This window comes from Mchenga conophoros, linkage group LG1 (assembly GCF_057382185.1).
Source record: "Mchenga conophoros isolate Kocher_MC1m ecotype Shallow Benthic linkage group LG1, M_conophoros_male_GT1.1, whole genome shotgun sequence".
Taxonomy (NCBI): domain Eukaryota; kingdom Metazoa; phylum Chordata; class Actinopteri; order Cichliformes; family Cichlidae; genus Mchenga; species Mchenga conophoros.
In genome coordinates, this window is record NC_140526.1 from 4,599,653 (window position 1) to 4,621,784 (window position 22,132).

Genomic DNA, 22,132 nt, shown 5'->3' on the forward strand with positions numbered 1-22,132 from the left:
TTTATCAAGCTAAGATGCTCAGCGAGAGGCTGCTGAGGCAACTAGAAAACCCTCCACACAATCCCCCCAACCACCACACACACACACACACACACACCCACACCATTCTTCTTGCAACCCTCTCAACACAAGCCCAACAACATACAGAGAAGCACAAAAGGGCAGGCACAAAACCACAAACACCCATGTCTCTTCACCTATACACACTCCTTCCAACACAGAGTGCTGCAGCATCCTGAGGCAGTGTGACAAGTACGCACGGAGGCTTAAGATGCAAAAAGTAAGGTGAAAAAAGAAGAGGAGACATTATACCAGAGTCTATCAGCAGATAGCCACCCTCCCTTTGCTTTACATTCAAATACTGTCTTACAGAAGTCTGTTTTCTCTCAGACTCTCACACTTTCTGCTGCCAAACTGGGTTTGTGCCTCAGATTATGAAGTAAAACAGCTGCCAAAAATTCTGCAGAATTGGCTTCTAATCAGAAAAACAACAAAAAAATCCAACAAAAAACAAACAAACATGATTTTCTGTTTCAAAAGATGCTCATTTCTGACTAATTTAAGGAGGAATATCTGCAGACTCCTTGGAGAAGAACTGCTGTGTCTGTATGTCCGAAAGCAAAATATCACATTTGGAAATAACAAGTGCAACTTTGCAGACTTTTCCAGTAAAAATTGGACTTAAAATGGGTCCTAACAGTCCTCTGATTAACTAGTACTGTTTCTGTGTGCCCATCACTTTTTGACAAGAAAAATCATAAAAAAAAAACCTGGGAAAATTTCCAGAAATGAATTTCAGTGTACTGGACATTTGGTTGTGATATGTAATATTATGGCAATCAAATCTACAATGCAAAGCCACATTTTTTATTTGGTGTTTTTTGCCTCTGGTCAGGATAGTATCTTCATTTTATTCTAACAGAAAAGTAAGTAAAGTGAAGTTATTTGCAAAAAACTGAACAATAATTTTAATTTGGCTGCGTAGGTGTATACAGAGATAGAATGAAGTATTCTTGAGTGTGACTGCATAGCCTGTTTGTGTTTGTTCCCTGCAATAATGTTATTTATCTGTTAAAATGTATTTTTCTTCTAAAGTTTAATAAAAAAAGTTTATTGATGGCCGACTATTCTCTGTAACTGTCCCTACTGTTCATATGCTAATGGAAACACAATTCTAGGTACTCCAGTTCTTGGTCAGAAATATGAATAATAACTTTCCCATACTAGTAGAGTAGCTATATTAATAATATTTGCTCTCTTTGCTTTAGTGAATGGGGAGAAACACAGTGAAACAAAGATGAATAAGTATGATTTATGAGGGGAAATAAACAAGACTGATTTCCTTCTCCTAATCTGTATTTCATTAAAATGCAACTTGGATCGTTTTCTGTTGTTAATTGTAAAGATTTGCCTGACGTATGGTGTCGGCATTTTTATCCCCTGCAGGTGAGAATGGCTAAACAATGTGTGACAAGAACTGCTGGCTTCCAGGATGAATATCCTACATTTTTAGCAGCAGTAGGTACTCTTTTTTTAACCAGTAGGTGAGTGGGACCTTTCACTGTGGAATTTGGATGTCAATGAATTTCCTCAGGGTATGCCATTTCCTCACATAGTCTACATACATGTAGGTTTAGTAAATCTCAAGCTGTCAGGTGTGAAAGTAAGTGAATGGCTGTCAGTGTGTTGCCCCAGTGACAGACAGATACCATGTCCATCATGCATCCTACTACAAGTCCAGCACATTGTTGGCTGAAAAAAAAGCAGAATAATGGATGGAAATCTTGGAAGTAGTGTTCTGAGGCCTGTCCAATAATCAATAATAATATTTTTTTGTTGGTATGTGGTGTTATTTTGTAAGATCTGTCTTTTAAACATAGCTCACACCCCTATGGAAATCCATTCTAACGGTTTTATTGCAGACTGTGGGGGGAAACAGCTAGTCAAACTCCAGCTCACGCGAAGATCCACAAACTAGTACAGCATATGACAGGTGCACTGATGCCACAAACGTAAACTATGCCCGAGGTAGGCAAATGTTGGGGAGTGGGAGCGGCGTTTTTGAAAGTCAGTGTTGATTTTCTTTTTTGTCTCCAACATGCTGCTCTATCCCACAAGCATGTTGAGTTGAGATTTAACAATAGCAGATCTTCATCTTATCATGAGTTGAAATTTGACAGTTTTTATTTATTTATTTGTTGCCACAAACAGTCAAAGGAGGAGCTCCCTGACTGACTTTCTGAGTGCACACATTGGCTGTGTGTGTGTATATGTAAAAAATGACTTGTTTGTTGTGTGAGAAAGCTCCTAAAGTGAAGTGAATTTTCTAACTTTACTGTATATGTACACCAGTGGCATGTAGTTTAACAGTTTAACAAAATAAACTGAACCAGAATGAAACTTACAGCCTGTACTGTTGGTCTGCACTCTACCGGGATTTATTTCTGGCTGATAAATTGTAAAATAATATTGCTTGTGTTGCTAAATAAATAAATAAATATGCAATAAATATGTATGATAATATCAAAAATAGCTGTGGAGGAACTTTTCAAACCATATATTTTGGGAAAGCAACAAACACCATGAAAACACTTTCTTACACGTAAAACTGTACCACTGGAAAATTGTTAACAATCACAAGTAAAAATAGATATTTTGCAGAAAAGATTTTCCTCATCAGCACTAAAAGGATTAATATTACTGCTACGTATGTTTAAAGTTGAGCTCCCTTTAACTACTTAATATTCTCAAGCTCAATGTGCTTAACAAAGTAAACATTCTTTATACATTTAAATATTCTGTTAAAGTACAGTTATTACAAATATTCAGCCAATTATCGTTGCTATCGATATTGCTTATAGGGCTTTGGAGTTGACGTTATGCCGTGATGCATTGTGGGAGCGTGGCACCATCTTAGCAGGCTACGAATCAAAACGAACACTCTGTGTTGGAAGGAAGATTGCTATGAAGCATACTTAAAAGCAGCTCAAAAGAAAAAGGGCGTTATAGAGACAGATTGCGTCCAGATGCAAAGAGACGGTACTTGCAAAAAATAGCGTGCATTGGAAATGTGGGCCCGTATGAAATACGGCCGTGGAGTAGAAACCCTGAAGACGAACTGCTATTGACTTAGCCTGATATATTCTCGTACCTGTGCAGTCACCGCATACACGGCTAACCAATTTCGCAATTATAAATCTCTGGAGGTGCACATCCAATTCATCAATGGTTGGGTACAAGATTTGGCGAATTTTAGACTCCACGTTGTGAATTCGCCGTCATTCAAACAAAGGTAAATCAGCTTGAGTACAGCGAGTAAAATGAGTTTGATTTCCCTCCGAACATTCAGATTAGTGCAGCATAAATTCATTCATGAGGGGAAATTACAGTGAGAACATGTGGAAGCTCTGTTAGAGGGATAACATAGTGAGTTTAATGCATTGATGTGACATTGTCATGAAGCACTTAGTCATTCTCTATGGTTAAACAAATTGCTCTAATTAATTCATATTTATTATAAATATTCCTAATTACACACCTTGCTTCTGTGTTTATGTCCTGTGTCACTAAAAATACATTCTGTTTTGGTTTTATACATTGATTAATGATGTGCAGAATCTCCTAATCATATTAAGTGATTCATAATTGTCACTTAAAGTCGAACTTTATGCTTTCATTACTTCATTACTTTTTTGCTTGCATTACATACTTTAGGTTCATTTTTTGCTGGCAGATTAAAAAAACCCCAAAACAAAACAAAAAAACCCAGGCAGATTTAGAATATGCCATGCAGCATTCTATAGATGGATACATAAAAAGCTTAAAAATTACATGTATGTGCTAAAGTTTTAAACATTTTATTTGTTACATTTATGATAAATAGATTTGAAAGTAGATAAAACACATTTGTGTCAGCCTTGGCTCATTAAAGTTCTTGTCTTTAAATTAACTTTGTCTGTGTGTGTTTCAGGTCCTACACTCTCAAAGACTGAATGAACCAGCATTGCAGCCATGGGTCATTGTGAGCATCACAGGGAAGGTTGAAGCCGTCCACTGCACCTGTATGGCCGGAGTCATAGAGACCTGCAGCCATGGAACTGCTCTTCTGTTTAAAGTAGAAGCAACCGTGTTGATCTGTGGCACAAGGACTGTTACAGATGAACCTGCATGCTGGGTTTTGCTGGGTAATAAGACCAAGATACAGTCAGTGGTTGGCCATAAGATAGACTTCTCCTCTTCAGCAATGTAGAATCCATGTTGTTTATAGTTTACAAATGACAAAATGTTCACATAAAATCATGACAGCATTTAAATAATATTACCCACTACAAGCAATCTGTAATTTACTGTCTCTTTTGAAAACTTATCACTACATAAACAGCACAAGACTTTTAAGAGTATTTAACACGAGCATTTTTCCCTGGTTTTACTACCACACTGGGGCACATGTTCACCAAAACGCAGCAAACCTTCACCATCTTATCCAGAAGGGTCACCTCTTCACCCTCACATGGAAGAATCTGATTGGCATGGTGGTATGTAGCATGTTGTTTGAAGCAGAGGTTTCGGAGTGCCCCAAGTGCGTTGGAACCCAGTCAGGATTTGTTTCATTCATTTCATAGGCTGGATTTCATTGCTGCAATAATGAAAAACAATTAGCAACTCTATAAATAGAACGTATATCTACAAAATCACTCATTAGGATGTTTGTTCTAATTTGCTATGACCTCAGAGCGCATTGAAAATAAAACTAACAGATTATAAAGAGTAATATGAACTTATTTAGAACTTACCTGAATGAAAATGATCACACCAACAGATATCTCTGGATGGTAGAGAACTGGATATCAGCTCGTCTCACAGCTGCTATCCAGGCTAGACGCCTGCTTTTGGTAACATCCAATACATGAGCTCCCTCACGTTGCTTCCAGGTGGGGAAACAATAAAAAGAGAGCCCATTTTCCAACTTATTCCCTTCCTGATCGTGCGATCTAACAACCGACAACACAGCAAGTGCGATTGCTGATGCTTTCGCGCTCCTTTAGCCCTTTGTTTGGCCTGCTAAAATGGCGCTTCGGCGGCCACGCCCCGTGACATCACGCTTCAAAGCCCCATAGGCCACCTCATCTGCTACTTTGGCTCAGCAGAATGTTATTCCCTCATTTAGGTGGTGCTGCCTTGATGAACAGTAATGAATCTGAGGTGGTAAAAGTACACACATTTTTCACTTAAATAGAAGTACTCATATTTAAAAATATGAAAGTGAAACTGAAAAAAATGTTAAGGCTCTGAAATTTAAGTATAAACCTAAAAAGAAGCTCCCCCATCAGCTATTTTCGTGCATAGCTAACTGAACCTCTGAAGCTAACCTGCCATATTAAAATAAATAATAATGTAAATAAAATATTATAATATAAATATAAATCATAATATATAAAATAACAATATTAATACAATGCAAACTTTTTTCAAATTAAATTCTAATTCTTATAAATGTACTCATCTTAAACCTGTAAAACACACGCAGAAAAAAAACAAGGGGAATTTAAAAAAACAAAACAAAAAACAAACCTAGCTCTATTTGCTGTTGTCTACATTATACAGGGTGGGCCATTTATATGGATACACCATAATAACATGGGAATGGTTGATGATATTAAAGTTACGTTGAAACAAACCACACCATTGTTTTTCTTGTGACAATACCAATAAGTGTGATGTGTCACATGGCCCTCTTCCTATAGAAAAAACAAAAGTTGTATCTAAATGGCCACCATGGTCACCACCCATCTTGAGGAGTTTGCCCCCTCACATATACTAATGTGCCACAAACAGGACTTTAATATCACCAACCATTCCCATTTTATTACAGTGTATCCATATAAATGGCCCACCCTGTAGATTGGTCACTACATCCACAGATAAATAGCAAAATGAGTAGTCAGAGATTTATGAGTGATTATCAGGTGTGTAAAACTTAAGATTTATTGCAGGGATGGAGTGGTGGGTATGAGTCACAAGTTAAATAAGTTACACTAATTTTGATAGTTTATTCCAGAAGATTGTGTGTACAGGGTCTGATCAGCAGAGGTCTATTGCTTCTCCTGTAAGAGTCTCAACTGACATTCAATACACAACTGAATTCAGCAAAAATGAAGCAGATGTTACATGAGCTGCCATGTCTGATTTCTAACCCCAGTATAAAGACAGTATAAATCTAGTAAAGGTAGAATTCGGTGAGGGAATCATCAGCTCAAATTTATATCGATGTCTGCTACCCTTGATGCAATCTAACATTGACCACAACCGTCCTGCTCTGCAGCAAAGTGCATCTGTTTAAAACAACATAACTTCAGCAACACAGCATTAATGCTACAGACATCTGCTCAAAACACGTAACTTTTAAATTTCTAGTGAAAATGAGTGAAAATGAAAAGAGGTCAGAAAAAAACATTCACCCATCCATTCTCTGCCGCTTGTCGTTTTCGGGGTTGTGGGGGGGATGCAGGGTACACCCTGGACAGGTCGCCAGACTGTCGCAGGGCTCAGAAAAAATTAATAAATAAAAAAAAACAATGTACAGATACATGAAAATGAGTATTTCCACTTCCATCTCTGTAAGGGTAACAAAATTTGAAACAAGTAAAAACTGCGGTTTTAGTATAAATCAAATGATTTTACCTTGGAGAGATGAGTTCAGTTTAATTCAGTTTTTAAAGCTTTAAAACTACTTGAAAGAAATTAGAATAAAAACAATTTCTGCTTATTAAAAACTGATCAGGCCAGAAAGCAACGCATCATCTTGTCTATGACTTGGTACAAGAGGGTGTTATATATAACTAAAGACATTAGAATTAATGACAGTCATTCAATTAGGTGATAACATTTGACGTCAGTAAAATGCTGGGAAGTGTTAGATCAATGCATCTGACAGCATTTCATGAGATTTGACAGAAATGTCAACTTTCCAAAGCTGTGATGTCAACAGAATAAACCCCTTACATTGTTGGTGTAAAGAATCCGACCATGATGTTATTAAAAGCCCAATTAGGAACAAGCACTGCATAAGCAGACTGCTTAGTCTACAAATGCTGTGGTGTATGGTATTATTCATACATGTTTGCACCTGTAAGAATAAATAAATAAACAGAAATCTGAACAGTTCTTTAAATATCCACAATTGAGTAGTACTTTTTGTATATAAAGGCATTTCTGTGCTTTCATCCTCCCCTTTAGAGGTAATTATTTCAGAGAACTGCAATTGATTTCATTAATACTGCTGGGCTACGTCTATTCTTTAATAAAACCTTAATACCCAAAATTATTGCATGGAGGCAGATTTAGAAGAGGCTGTTTCAAATATTAATTGGCACACAGCGTTTGAGGAGGCTTCACCCAAACAAGCCAGCACTAATTTATAGCTGCTTCACTGTAATTAGTTGATGCACACTTATGTATGCTATGGTGCAACTGTTGTTTATGTGTAGCTTTATGTTGCACATGATCTTGTATGACTGACATTGTTATTAGGGCTGGGTATCGTCACTGATTTCCAGAATTGATTCGACTCAGATTCACAAGGTCCTGAATCGATTCGATTCAATTCGATCCACGATTCGATTTGAATCGGGGAAATTTTGCCTCGGTCAGAAATATTATAATTCAGATAATACATTTACATATTTTTGTATCTATAAAAAGGGAGCTGACACTTTCGAGACTTTATCAAAGGTGTGAGCATCACAGCAGATGCCTTTGTGTCAAAGTAGCTGAAGATAAAACACAGAAAAACATGAAGGTGATTTTCCTGGCCGGGATTTTATAAAAATATTCTACAGTACATCAAAAACGAAAGAAAACCATTAATCAACATATGAACGTTACCTCTGAAGTTACAGTTGTGACGTTTCACCTGAGATTCTGGAATTTCGGGCAAAATACATTTATATTAAAAAATCAATTCAGGATTTTAAGGAATCGATATCACGCTATCCAAGCCAGAATCGATTTTAATCGATTATTAAAACCCACCCCTAATTCGGAAGCAGATTTGCTCACGAAAACGCGCGTCAGTGTAGCGCATCTGTCGCGTTTGACTCCCGAATAAAACCACGCGCGTCAGTTTTCGTGTTGCATTTTGGGCATACGTGGGTATCGCGTCAGCCGCTCGAGTTGGAAAACTCTGAACTCCAGCGTCAATTCGCGCCACAACAACCAATCAGGAGCCTGGTGATGTGGCTCTGACCTAGGTCAAAGCTCTTCATTCAATATGGAGGAAAGGCTAATCAACGCTGTAGCAAACAACCCGGAGCTGCTTTGTGTACCGAGACAGGAATATAAAGGACCGAGCTTGGAGGAAGATATGTGAAGAGATCGGGCAACCTGGTAAGTTCATTCATTTCTCTTTTGAAAGTTTTGACTGACCCGGGGAAGCCGCACAAAAGCTAGCAAGCCACTGCTATTTTCCCACTGATGTACAAATACCGTTCTGCTTTTATGCATGTTGTTATATAGGAATATATTTTGTTTATTAATAAACAGCACACAGTGGTCCCGCTGTTCACCCGTCACTGCTTCGCTTTTTCGCTGATTTTTTTATTGCACAGTACAGCATTGCATTCTGCAGCCTGATTGACAAATCTCCTCCGTGTCGTGTCTCCTGCGCTTGCCAAATTTATCATGTTTGGTTTTGATAACCATCACGTCCAATAGAAAAAACAGCACAAAAACACCCATAACTATGACCTTCTTTATAAATACACACCTGCACCACGAGGGATAAAGGCGCACGAAAGTGGCAGGCAGATGAAGACAAAACGCGGCATAATAATACTTTTTCGTCTTGCATTCTACAAAGGTTTGCACTTTGAGAATCAACTTGTAAGAACTGTGACTAATGTTCATGTGTGTGGGGAAAAAGTGTGTGGTGAGGGGCTAGTTATTCTGAGAACCCCTGCTGCAATAAATGAGGGACCACTGTATATACTTCTCTATGATTATTGTTTTCAACCTGTTAACATTTAATATTGTCTTGATAGAACCAACTGATTCTGCAGCAGAGCATCCCCTGTTGCTCCTGCTGCTGCACCCACAGGTATGTAATTGTAGCATCAGATGTACAGCAAGCTCTGATAGCTTTTTACTCGCTTGGATTCCCTTGTGATCACCTTTACTAAATATCTAAAACCAATCTGATTATATCCTGTTTTTTCTTTTCTTTTCAGTGTTGAAAATGAAAATCTAGTAGCAGCCTTGTTTTACAGGCCCACAGAGGAGGACAGCTCCGAGGCAGATGAGGGACGGGTCCCGGGACGGTGCATCGGCGGTGGAGCTGGCCATCCTGGTGTCCCTGAAGAGGCCACGCCAGTCTCCAACGGAGCATTTCCTCCTCAGCCTTGTTCCTGCTCTGGAGAGCAGCTGGGTCCTTTTTATTCCTGTCTTTTTATTCCTGTCTCTCTTCCTGTAAATACTTATATTTTATATATTTATGTTTAATGTTTTTCTGTTTGAGAATTTTAATATTATTTCAAATAAATGTTTATAATGACTAATGTCTCAGTTCTACTACACAGCAAATGTTGGTACACGACTTGACACATGTAGAATTTATTTCATATTATACTAACGACAAAATATACTAATAGAGATTGACAGGCCACTTGACTTTCGCGCATTGCATGCCGGGTACTAGTGGCAAAACAATCAAAGCAATGCATCAAACGCAAGCATTTGCAGCACCGCAAAACGTTAATTCTCTGGTTCCAATACCTTCTTGCTTTTTCTCTGCCCCCCCAAAAAAGGTATGTACAAAACGAAGGAGAACAATGCCGGTCCGTACAAAGACAGACTTGATGAAAAGTCAAAGAAAAGATACGAGGAAAAAATCAAAGGAGTGAAAGGGTTAGACCTTTACGAGCACACAGAGTGGACAAAATATGTTAGCGTGCTGCCCAACTTTCACCACGCTCATATTTATAATTATACGGTTCTTGGAGTGAGTGCATACACTCCTGAAGTTTAGTAATTTCTTTGCATATTTTGACGCGCGATTGATTTGTGTTAGACACGTGTCGAGGTACGAACGTGCACGCGTCAAATTAAGGGCGTCTGAACAATGAGACGACTGCTGTCTCCAGGTAGAAACAGGAGTGATACACCTGCAGGTATCAGGCTGTGATGTTCTCCTTTATAGTGGACAGAAATTATTTTTTTGGAGTGGCACAAATAGTTTGTGTGGCATCTTATTGAATGCAGAACAGCTGATTGTTCTGTAAATAATTTGAAGTGGTTATTTTAAAAAATCAAGGTAAAAGGTAAATGGATGCATTTGTTGTTTGCAAAGGTTGTGCATAGGATTTTAAAATTGACAATTTATATTTGCATTTAAAGTTGTGAAATATGATCATTAAACATGTTTGTGGTTGTTTCAGTAAAAAATATAACTTTTTCTACTCTGATTTTATGTTTTTTGTCTGATTTTAGATCAACTGTGTTAATACAGAATGTCAAAATGAAAACACAACTGTAAATTCAGACACGTAAGGTTGTGCTGAAAAGGATGATACCAAACAAGGCAAAGTAAATCGTTTTTAAAGGTTAAATGTGGAGGGAAAATCAAAAGTAGTTAAAAATGGCCAATTATACCCTGGACCCCAGAGGGTTAAACGTTTTTTTTTTGTTTTAAGTAACGCAATAGTTACTTTTCAAGTAATTAATTACTTTTAGAATATTGTAACTCAGTTACTTTTTTGAAGAAGTAACTAGTAACTATAATTAATTACTTTTTCAAAGTAGCTTGCCCAACACTGAAGATACTGTAAGACACAAAGTAGGGTGTAAAAATGAGAGTAAAGGCTTTTGTTTTAGCCTGCTTAATTATAAACACAAATATAAATATAAATGATGAGAATGCCACTATTGAATGCCACTAACACTGATGATTTGACTCAAAGTGAACAAAATGTATCACTTTTTTTATATTTTGACATAATAACATTGCATTTTGCTTCATCTGGAGTTCAGACAAATGCATTTCAGTTTTATGTATATAGCACCAATTTAAAACAGCACTTATCTGATTTTTTCTTTTATATTTTTTTAAAATCTTTTTATCTGTTTTTAATACTTCATACCAATAACTTTGCGACTGTGAAAAGGAATCCAGTTGTTCAGTCTGACGTCACTAGCCGTGTCTGGGTCTAAACTCCGCTGCAGGTCCATATATCAAACGATCACTGTGGCATTACTGAGAGTTGAAAAACTGTCTAAAGTCTTTCATCTTTAATAAAATGATCAGCGTTCTGCTCTACCAGGTGTAACAATTGAGTTTAACATCCAGGCATCCATGAAAATGGAATTTATGACATTTAATGGAGTTAGAAGTTAGCAGGGAGTTAGCTCGCTAGCTTCTATCTAAATACAATATAGCATGTCCTGACTGCGGGGTTTTGGAAACAAATTAAAATGTACAGCTCTGCTATCACTTCCAGCATAAATGAAGACAGAAAACTAAACAGCAGTGACGTTTGTAGGGTTACTGAAGTTTGGCTAGCTGGTATACAATGATGTGCTACGTGACCGCTAGCGACACAGCTATGTTAGCATAATATAAACAAGCTAACTGTTTTGCCACTCGATAAAAGTTAACGTGAGTGTTCTCGGTGGTCAGGAACAAATGTAATCGCATGGCAGGATGCTGTAAAAGGACCAAACTTCAGCCAGGAGAACAACTGAGATAATCCATCCACAATACGAGGTTAGTCATTCATATACTGCTGCATGGGCGGTGCTGTAGTTACATCCTAAGGTTTTAAAAACTGAGCTTAAATAAATGATTAGCGGTAATAAAAGCCGAGGGAGGTCAACAGTGATCACTGACTGTTTTAGGAGCTTTTTGAGATCAAATAGAAGAAAATACATAACATTAAACATGTTAACAACACAAAAGCCATATTAAACGCAGACTACTTTAGACCCGGAAATAGGATTCGTCGCGTCATCACTGAACAACCGGATAACTTGCTTTTTAACTGGAAGAAACATCTGGGGGGAATATATTCAGGGAAGGGCAGCCTTGAGGGAAGCAGAGAAGATATAAAAGAGCATAAAGTAACAATGAAAAAATAAAACAAGTTTGCCAACTCGTGGTGTTTTGGTTTTAGTCTTATTCACCTGCTGGTCAGCATGTGATACTAATTTGAACCTATTAGTGTTTCCACAAAAGAATGCATTTTTCTCTTTGATACGTAGGTGTTTTAAATCTGTGCATCAAAAAATAATTAATAATGCTCTTGTGTTATACAGTGAATATGATAGAGTGCTGTAATTAAAAAATAAATTATCTGTACATAAGAAAGTAATCACAAGGCAGTTTTTTCCCCTACAAATTCTGTTTTCCTCCTTCAATTCAAAAGATCCTTGTCACTGTAAAGTTTTTTTTTGTGCACTTAAACAGAATTTGATGTTTGTGCCAGTGAAGATAATGACAACACTGACATCAAGGAAGACGGAGTCATCAGTACCACTTACTCAATTTTCCACTTTATATGTCAATTTAATCCATTTCATAGCATAAAATGACTGTTCAGTTTCATTAGAATAAAGTGGAAAAATAGAAAGTACTTCAATAATCAGTTATATGTGGCTTCCAACCAAGATTCAAACAATTTGTCCTGTAAAGTGCCATTCAGCAGCACATTTTTTTTATATTAAGCAAGCTCTTATAAATACAGATGTGTATGTGTGTGTGCACAGGACTTAATGTGAGCCGACAGGCTAAAAACAAACTATATGAATAAAACATGGAAAACAGTCTTTTCATCTTCACTCTGCTTTTCTAACGCTCATTACTTTGGCCGCAGTCTCCTTCTGCAGCTTCATTCTCCCTCTCCTACTTTACCCTATATCGCTTTGTTTGTCCCCCCACCCCCTTTTTTTCAACACAACTCTGTTCAGTCACACTGGACCCAAGGGTACAACCTTGAAACCTTGGCAAGCTGAAAAATAAAACTGTCATTGCAAAGTTTTCACCATAAAACAATAAGACAGGAAAGGTAGATTGTTAGGTGTTATTTGGCCAAATCTGATTAATTATGGAACTACCCCCTGTAATTTTAAGTTCATTGAACATTTTTTAAAGATGAAACATTGTGACTATCTTGAAATACAGACAAACTAAGTAAATGACGTGAAATTTAGTTGTTCATATTAATATTTTAAAAGCACTTATTTTTAAAAAGCACTTAGAGAACACATCCTGCTTCCAAGGTTGCACAATTCTCTAAATTTATTTTATTAATGGAAGATGTTTAGCTTTTGATATGTTCTGCAGTAAAATACAGAATAAAACGATGTGGAGTTTTGCTGATAGCTATCATTAGGGCTTCGTTTATACACTACTGGTCAAAAGTTTGAGAACCCCCCAATTTTCCCCGTTATTTATTGCAATTTAAGTCGTTTGACTCCAATGAATAGCTTGAAATGGTACAAAGGTAAGTGCTGAACTGCCAGAGGATAAAAAAAGGCAAGGTTACCCAAAACTGAAAAATAATGTACATTTCAGAATCATACAAATAAGACTTTTTTTTCAGGGAACACAAAATGGATTGACAATTTACAGCTGTTCTGGAGTGGTTGACCAAGGTTGAGGTTGATCAAGCCTAGGAAAGTGGTGCTACTCACAAAATGGGGCAAACTCTGACTGAAAGAAGTAGAGGACAAGTTTCTGAGAGTTAACAGCTTGTGTTATAGGTGGCTCACAGGACAACAGCTTCAAGCACAGCTTAATAGTCGTCTCAGTAAGAAAGTCTCCATTTCAAGTGTGAAGGGAAGGCTTCGAGCTGCAGGTTTGACAGGATGAGTTGCAGCAAGGAAGCTATTGCTAAGACGTCATAATAAGACAAAGAGGCTTGCCTGAGCCATGAAACACCACCACTACTGAAGACTGGAAGAAGGTATTATGGACTGATGAATCAAAATTGAAATCTTCGGTTCATCACGCAGATTATTTGTACGCCATCAAGTAGGCGAAAGGATGGTTCCACGATGTGTGGCATCAACTGTCAGACATGGAGGAGGAAGTGTGATGGTCTGGGTCTGTTTTGCTGGATCCAGGATCAGCGACTTGTACAGAGTGAGAAGCACCCTGAACCAAAACTGCCACCACAGCATTATGCAGCAAGACAAGACAAAAGACACGCTGTGGAAGAGAGCCAGAGATTATTAGTAACTAAGAATTGAATGCAAAGTAGTGAATAAACACATTGTGGGTGAAAAAGGTAACTGAAGAAGAAACACTGAGTGCATTCTGGGATTCCCCCAGCAGCCTAGTGTCATGGTCCGGGGTGTGTGGCTGGAATTTTCCATCAGGCTCCTGAGTTTACCTGGTATCCGTCCGTGGGCAGGGCAACCACCTCCTCCAGTTCCTCACACCTGGGAGGAAAATCACCAGAGTGATTTAAGCCTCAAATATGTTTATTCACCACCAGTTCGTCATCAACCCATATTGGTAGCAGGCTCTCTTTGTGATTTATCTTGCTAACATTACTTTCTTGTGCTACAGTTCCTGGACTCACCTTGTCTCAAACCTCTGGCTTATGTTCCTCTCTTGGTCTCAGGATACCAAACCACCATTTTGGAAATCACCATGTGCCTCACCTGCCTGTCCCCCTGCGATCACACTCCATCAGGAACCGCTGGATCTCAGGTCAGCCACAGAGTTCCACACCGCTCAGCTCACCCCGGATTCACCTCACCCTTATCTTATCGCTCTTTTTGGCCTGTGGTAAATGGCCTATATTTGTATAGCGCTTTACAAGTCCCTAAGGACCCCAAAGAGCTGCCCACCTGCTACAGCCACTCTATGCTGCCTTAAAAGGTAAAACAGCCAAAGATCCTGTTGACTGGCTGCCGGAACGCATCCAGGCGTTTTCCACAGCCTAGTCTGCGCTGGCTGGCGCCGCCCTGCTGGCCCACCCGTTTCCGTAGGCGCACCGACGCATTTGACGTGGCAGTGGGTGCCGTGTTGGAACAGCGGGTTTCAAGTGTCTGGTAACCGCTTGCCTTTTTCAGTCATACGCTCCGGGATGCCGAATGCAAGTACACTGTTTTCGACAGGGAGTTGCTGGCCCGTACCTCATGACACAACATTTTTGTTTTTTCCTCGAGGGTCGCAACTTCACTGCGTACGTTGACCATAAACCTTTGCCATGTCCAAGGTCTCTGACCCATGGAGCGCACGCCAGCAGCGCCAGTTGGTGGCCATTTCGGAGTTTACCACAGACATTCAGCATGTGGATGGTAAGTCCAATCACGTGATAGACGTCGCTGACTGTCTATCACGGGTGTTGGTTTCTGCAGCGTATGTTGGCGTCGACTACGCTGCCATGGCCGCTGAGCAACGTGCTGACCCGGACATCCTTGCCCTTCAGTCAATGAAAACGGGCCTCATGCTGGAGGACACCCCCACTGGGACGGCGGTCCAATGGAGGACACCCCCATTGGGACAGCGGTCCACGCCTGCATTGCGACGTTTCCACTGGCCGCCCCGGCCGTTCATGTGGACCTGGTTGGTCCATTGCCACAGTCACAGGGTTTCACGCACCTTTTGACTGTGGTAGACCGCATGACCAGGTGGCCGGAGGCGGTACCCCTGGCGTCCACAACAGCGGTGACGGTGGCCAGAGCATTTTTGTCAACGTGGGTTTCGCGTTTCGGTTCCCCTGCTGACATTACCTCGGACAGGGCCCACCAGTTTGTTTCTGAGCTTTGGTCTGCCATGGCTGACGGCCTGGGGGTCAAGGTCCACCGCACCACAGCATACCATCACAGCAAGCTAACAGGATGTGCGAGCAGTTTCACCGGTCACTCAAGGCCGTGCTCCGGGCTTCCTTAACAGGTGATAACTTGGTCGACCGTCTTCCATGGGTTTTGCTGGGATTGCGTAGCGTGGTTAAAGAAGACCTCGGGGTTTCCCCGGCTGAACTGGTCCCCGGCTGAACTAGTCCTCGGCCAGCCCCCCGTGTTTCGATACCTCTGTGCTGCCTTTTCGCCCCCCAAGGGACTCATTTTCTGTTCCTGGCCCTGTTCACCACTGCCTGCCTGACACTTTTGTTCTGAGGTCGTTGGACTCTGCTCATTTTGTTTTCGTCAGGCACGATGCCCATAGGACTTCACTGCGTCCACCATATGACGGGCCGTACAGGGTTCTTAAACCAGGAAAAAAACATTTAATTTTGGACTGGATTGGGACTTAAGCCTGCACATGTTCTGCAAGATGATCACGTAGTCCCTGCTCAGGCCCCTCGCCGCGGCCGCCCACCTACCACCGGGCTGATGGATTCTACTTTTTCCCCTAGGAGCGCCCCACAACCAAGGGAGCCCGAGTTGTCTGCAGCTTTTTCTGACCACCAGTGCCAGCCTTGCTCCCGGGCTGGGTTTCCCTCAGTCAGATCCCCACCCCCCCGGTTCAGCTGTTCCGGCCGTTTGCTTAAACCCCGGGTCCTGGACTAGTTCTGCTGGGTGTTCGAGGGGGCCTAATCTTAAAAGTAGAGAGGGTGTCTGTCTGTTTTGCCTCACATCCTACTTTTAAATACCCTTGGAACAACAAATGAGCGGTCTGAGAGTGAAATTCTGTATTAGGTTGATACTGTACAATGAAGTCTTTAAGATAAACACAATTTATATAATGAATACTGGGCAAATGGTTCAGGTCTTCTATCACGTCTTTCTTTTCCAAATTGTAATGCCTTTTGATTTATATAGCTTCTATTAAAATGACCTTTTAATCAAATAAATAAAACCACCATAAAAAGCAATGGCCAGTTTCAGCCACATTCAGAAGCATCATGGATGTGCATTCAGTAGGATGTGGTTAGCGTGGCCTTCTAAGTACATACACTGAACCTCGGAAACTGGAATGAGGCTGAAAACCTCTCTCTTGTTACACTGCAAGTTCCTAAATATGATCATAAGAAGTTAAATGATTGTATAATGGATATTGTTTTGGCAGAAGGAAGGATGTATTATTAATAATTTCCATAAATTCTTCATTACAGCAAGAGAAACTTTTTTCTGGTTGCAGTTAAGTTTTCTTTAAAATATATGTACTGTTGGCAGTTGCATTCATCAGCTACCTCAAGATGAGCAAGATCCACGCTAAAATAATCATTCTACTAGACAGTTAACATTCAGACAACTGTGAATGAGCTCATTAAATGCCAATTAAAAACACAGATGCAGCTGAAGATGCCTCGAATTGGTACATCTGCTAAGCATAATTTATTTAGTTGCAACAGATTTTCTCTCTCTGTCCAATTATTTAAAAAAACTAAATTAAAAAAAAATATGTTGAATGAACTTTTGTTCATCTGCACTGACAAAGTTACAGCATATGTGCAGGTACTCTAAGCTGAACTTGGACAAAATAAAAGCACTCAGTGAGTAGTCTTCTACTTCAGTAGAAAAAAAGTGAAACTTTTTTTTAAAGACTGCTTTATATACAATTCTTTCTGCATTCACATTTGCTACACCTTGCACCCAATACATTGTTTAAGATATGGAGTTGTGAGTGCTGCTGCCTTGAGTGATGCATTTTATTATACATCACAGTTTACTGAACTACCGAAGGAAGAGAGAGAGAAAGAGAGCAAGTGTGCTTTTGAATGTTGTCCTGTCATGTGTTGCACCATATGCTGGTACCACATTCGACATGTAGTGATATTGGCTAATGGATCAAATATCAAAGACAGGACTCTGCACTATAGGTTTCAAGTCCTAGTTTGAAATTCAAGCAGCACAAAATGGAACGATTTTTGTCAGCTCTCAGTTCACAGAAACCCAAAGAAAGATAATGGTGCCAGATGAAGACTAAAATGTCATTATTAGCCATGTTCTTTACGAACACTGTAAAAGCCCTCAATTTGCACTATTGTCTCCAGTATAATAGGATGAGACTGAGAAGCCAAGGAAATAGATTACAGTATCACACAGTTTTTGGAATAAGATTGTAGATAGTAGTATGCATCAGGCACAGCTCTTTAAAAGTCTTAATGCATTGTACCTTTAAGAGCTTATGTGCAGGGAGCTTGCCAGATGGCCTCATCTGTACTAAGTAAAAGCAGCATACCTTTATAGAATTTTTATATATATATATATATATATATATATATATATTAGTGCTGTCAAAATTATCGCGTTAATTGTTAAGATCAACGCGAAATGTTTAATGCATTAAAAAAATTTAACGCTGATTTTGTTTTTTTATTAATTTCCTATAATCTAAGACCTTTAAATTCATGAGCACCTCTGGAGGAGGGGGCAACAGTGTGCTATGCTGGCGTTTGGCCTGACAGAAATGATTAGAAGAAGAAGAAGAAGTGACACCATGCTACTATCTAGCTAACACTAGCTAACACACGCAAGCATGGACGAGGGCGGACTTTTGGGTGGAAAGTTTCTCTTTAAGAAGTTGCATGATGGCTTGTTGGACAAAACGAGAGTAAGATGCACAATTTGCAACGCTGAATTCAAGTACCACAGAAGCAGTTCATCACTGGCGTATCACCTGAGAGCAAAACACCCAACTGAATCCACCTCTACGGGACCTCGCCAGTCTACGCTTCAGGAGTATGGTGCTTGTGGACGAATAACAAAAAATGTGAGAGAAAAGGTAACCAATTCCTTGGTTGTTTGGATAGCTAAAAACTGCCGACCAGTTAGCATAGTAGAAGATGATGGACTAAGAGAAGTCATTCGTGCTGCTTCAGGAGATGAGTGTTACAATCTGCCCTCGAGAGGAACCATTGTGTCGAGACTGCACACTTTGTATGGGGACCAGAGGGCTCAGCAGTCCAGCAAGCTTGTGCAAGTAAGGAATGTCGCTCTCACCGGAGACCACTGGACTTCGGTGAACAACGATAATTACTTAAAATATAAAGAATAAAAAAATGTAATTCTTTTGTCCATGAAACCATAAAGCTGCACTTTCTTTTTGCCTTATAGTCTGATTTGTCATAACTTCTCCGTTTTGTGGTAAGCTTTTCTTTGGCTGTCACTTCTTCACCCTGACCTGTCTTATTTGGCTCAGCAGAACTGAAATGCTTTTACACGCGCACTCACATAAGCTCAGCGATTCTCTGCGCGATCAACCTCTCACATGTTTAAGCTTGCTGCGGGAGATTTCACTTGTCATGTTTGCATAGTAAGCTAACGATTAATAAGACGATGTCAGAGGAATTGGTGCACAAATTATCATCACTCACAGATCAGTGCTGTCGCTCTCTATACACAGTTCGCACGATTGCAAAGTGAAAGCAAAAAAACAAGCGCAAATTCAAACGCGACTTCAATATGTCACATATTGACAGTGGCTCACCGATGCCAATGACATAATTACCCAGCTACATTTCTGAAAGAATGCAAAAGCATTGACATATATTTTCCCTTCCTACAATAGCCCGACGGGCAGGGAAGAGATAGATTTTGGTAGCCCGACTGAAAAAATCGCTAGCTCCGGGACGTCGGGCTAGCGATATTGCAAGCCCTGTATCTGATTGAGGAATCACTCATCTTTGGAAAAGAGAGTTTATTACAGAGAAATGGCTCTTTCCAAAATAAAAGCTATACTATCCGCTTCTTCTGGGCTATATTCTCAGCAGCATAAGGAGAATCATGTGCTAACAGCTGTCTAAATGACTCGGCTAAAGTTAGTAGCATGCTTGTTGTTTTTGTCTTTGCACTAGGATGATGTCGGTGTAAATGTGCAGTCATATTCGTTGTGTTCCCGCTAGTGCTTTCAGGTTAATCTCGTTGAAATGACCTTAACGCCACAACACGGCAAATCTCCGTTAACGAGCTACCGCCGATCGCTCCGTGCATGGGGCTAGACGGCCAACACGTTAACGAGCTAACTGCGCTAACACACTAGTTCACACCAATGTAATTGAGCATTGCATGGCACATCCAACATACTGTTTTACTTTAGTCCATGACTCGCTTACCTTCAGGGTCATACGTCACATGAAAACCAAAATAATTCCAAGCGCCAGATCTGAATGAGGGTGGGGGAGGTCCATGTTGTAAGGAGAGCTTAACTTCTGTCTCGCTAGCTTGCCCTGTGCTCTTCCTTCTGACTATGCTGTCTGTGTGGAGCGCTCAGTGGATCTGCGCTCGACAGTGCAGCCTAGGCGGAGTAGTCGAACACAGATTCACTGAGCGCTCCACACAGACAGCATCGTCAGAAGGAAAATTGATAAAATAAATTACAAATGTTGTATTGTTCGATACATATGCGTACCGAACCGAAAGCACTGTATCGAACGGTTCAATATCGATACGAATATCGTTGCACCCCTAATATATATATATATATACACTCAACAAAAATATAAACGCAACACCTTTGTTACTGCTCCCATTCCCCATGGGATGGATGTAGAGACCTAAAATTCATTCCAGATACACAATATAACCATCTCTCCCAAACAGTGGTCACAAATCAGTCCAAATGTGTGGTAGTGGGCACATCTGCCATATTGAGATAATCCATCCCACCTCACAGGTGTGCCACATCAGGATGCTGATCTGACATCATGAGTAGTGCACAGGTGTACCTCAGACTGCCCACAACAAAAGGCCACCCTGGAATGTGCAGTTTTGTCTCACAGCAAAATGCCACAGATGCCACAAGCAATGAGGGAGCGTGCAACTGGCATGCTGACAGCAGGAATGTCAACCAGATCTGTCGCCCGTGCATTGAATGTTCATTTCTCAACCATAAGCCGTCTCCACAGGCATTTCAGAGAATATGGCAGCACATCCAACCGGCCTCACAACCGCAGACCTCGTGTAACCACACCAGCCCAGGACCTCCACATCCAGCAGGTTCACCTCCAAGATCGTCTGAGACCAGCCACCCAGACAGCTGCTGGAACAATTGGTTTGCACAACCAAACAATTTCTGCACAAACTGTCAGAAACCGTCTGAGGGACGCTCAACTGCATGCCCGTCGTCCTCATCGGGGTCTTGACCTGACTCCAGCTCGTCGCCGTAACAGACTTGTGTGGGCAAATGCTCACATTCGATGGCGTCTGGCACGTTGGAGAGGTGTGCGCTTCACGGATGAATCATGGTTCACATTGTTCAGGGCAGATGGCAGCTGAGAATGTCCCAGTTCTTGCATGGCCAGCATACTCACTGGACATGTCGCCCATTGAGCATGTTCGGGATGTGCTTGACCGGCGTATACGACAGCGTGTACCAGTTCCCATGAATATCCAACAACCTCGCACAGCCATTGAAGTGGAGTGGACCAACATTCCACAGGCCACAATTGACAATCTGATAGACTCCATGCGACGATGTGTTGCACTGCATGAGGCAAATGGTGGTCACACCAGATACTGACCGGTTCTGGGTCCCCAGACCCCCAATAGCGCAAAAAACTGCACATTCCAGGGTGGCCTTTTGTTGTGGGCAGTCTGAGGTACACCTGTGCACTACTCATGATGTCAGATCAGCATCCTGATGTGGCACACCTGTGAGGTGGGATGGATTATCTCAATATGGCAGATGTGCCCACTACCACACATTTGGACTGATTTGTGACCACTGTTTGGGAGGGATGGTTATATTGTGTATCTGGAATGAATTTTAGGTCTCTACGTCCATCCCATGGGGAATGGGAGCAGTAACAAAGGTGTTGCGTTTATATTTTTGTTGAGTGTATATACATACATATACATATATATATATATATATATATATATATATATATATATATATATAAATTATTTTTTTTTTTGAAGTTTATAAATGTGTGTGTCTGCATTTGTGTGTATGGGTGTGTATAAGTGAGAGCCAGAGATGGAGAGAGAGATAAATTATTTAGCTGAATCAATGCTCATTGGGAGAGAAGCAGCAGGTTTCAGGGCATCAGGGGTGGGGGTTAGAAAACCCAGATATATCAAAGACATGGCTACAGAACTGGCTTTCTCTGCACTGATAATCTGTTCAACAACAACAGATTAAAAGCTGCAAAAGTTTCTTACTTGCAGATGCATGATTTTTCAAGCTATTTGCTAAAAAAATATATCTTGTCTTCATATGCATGAAGATCTATGCCACTCAATCAAC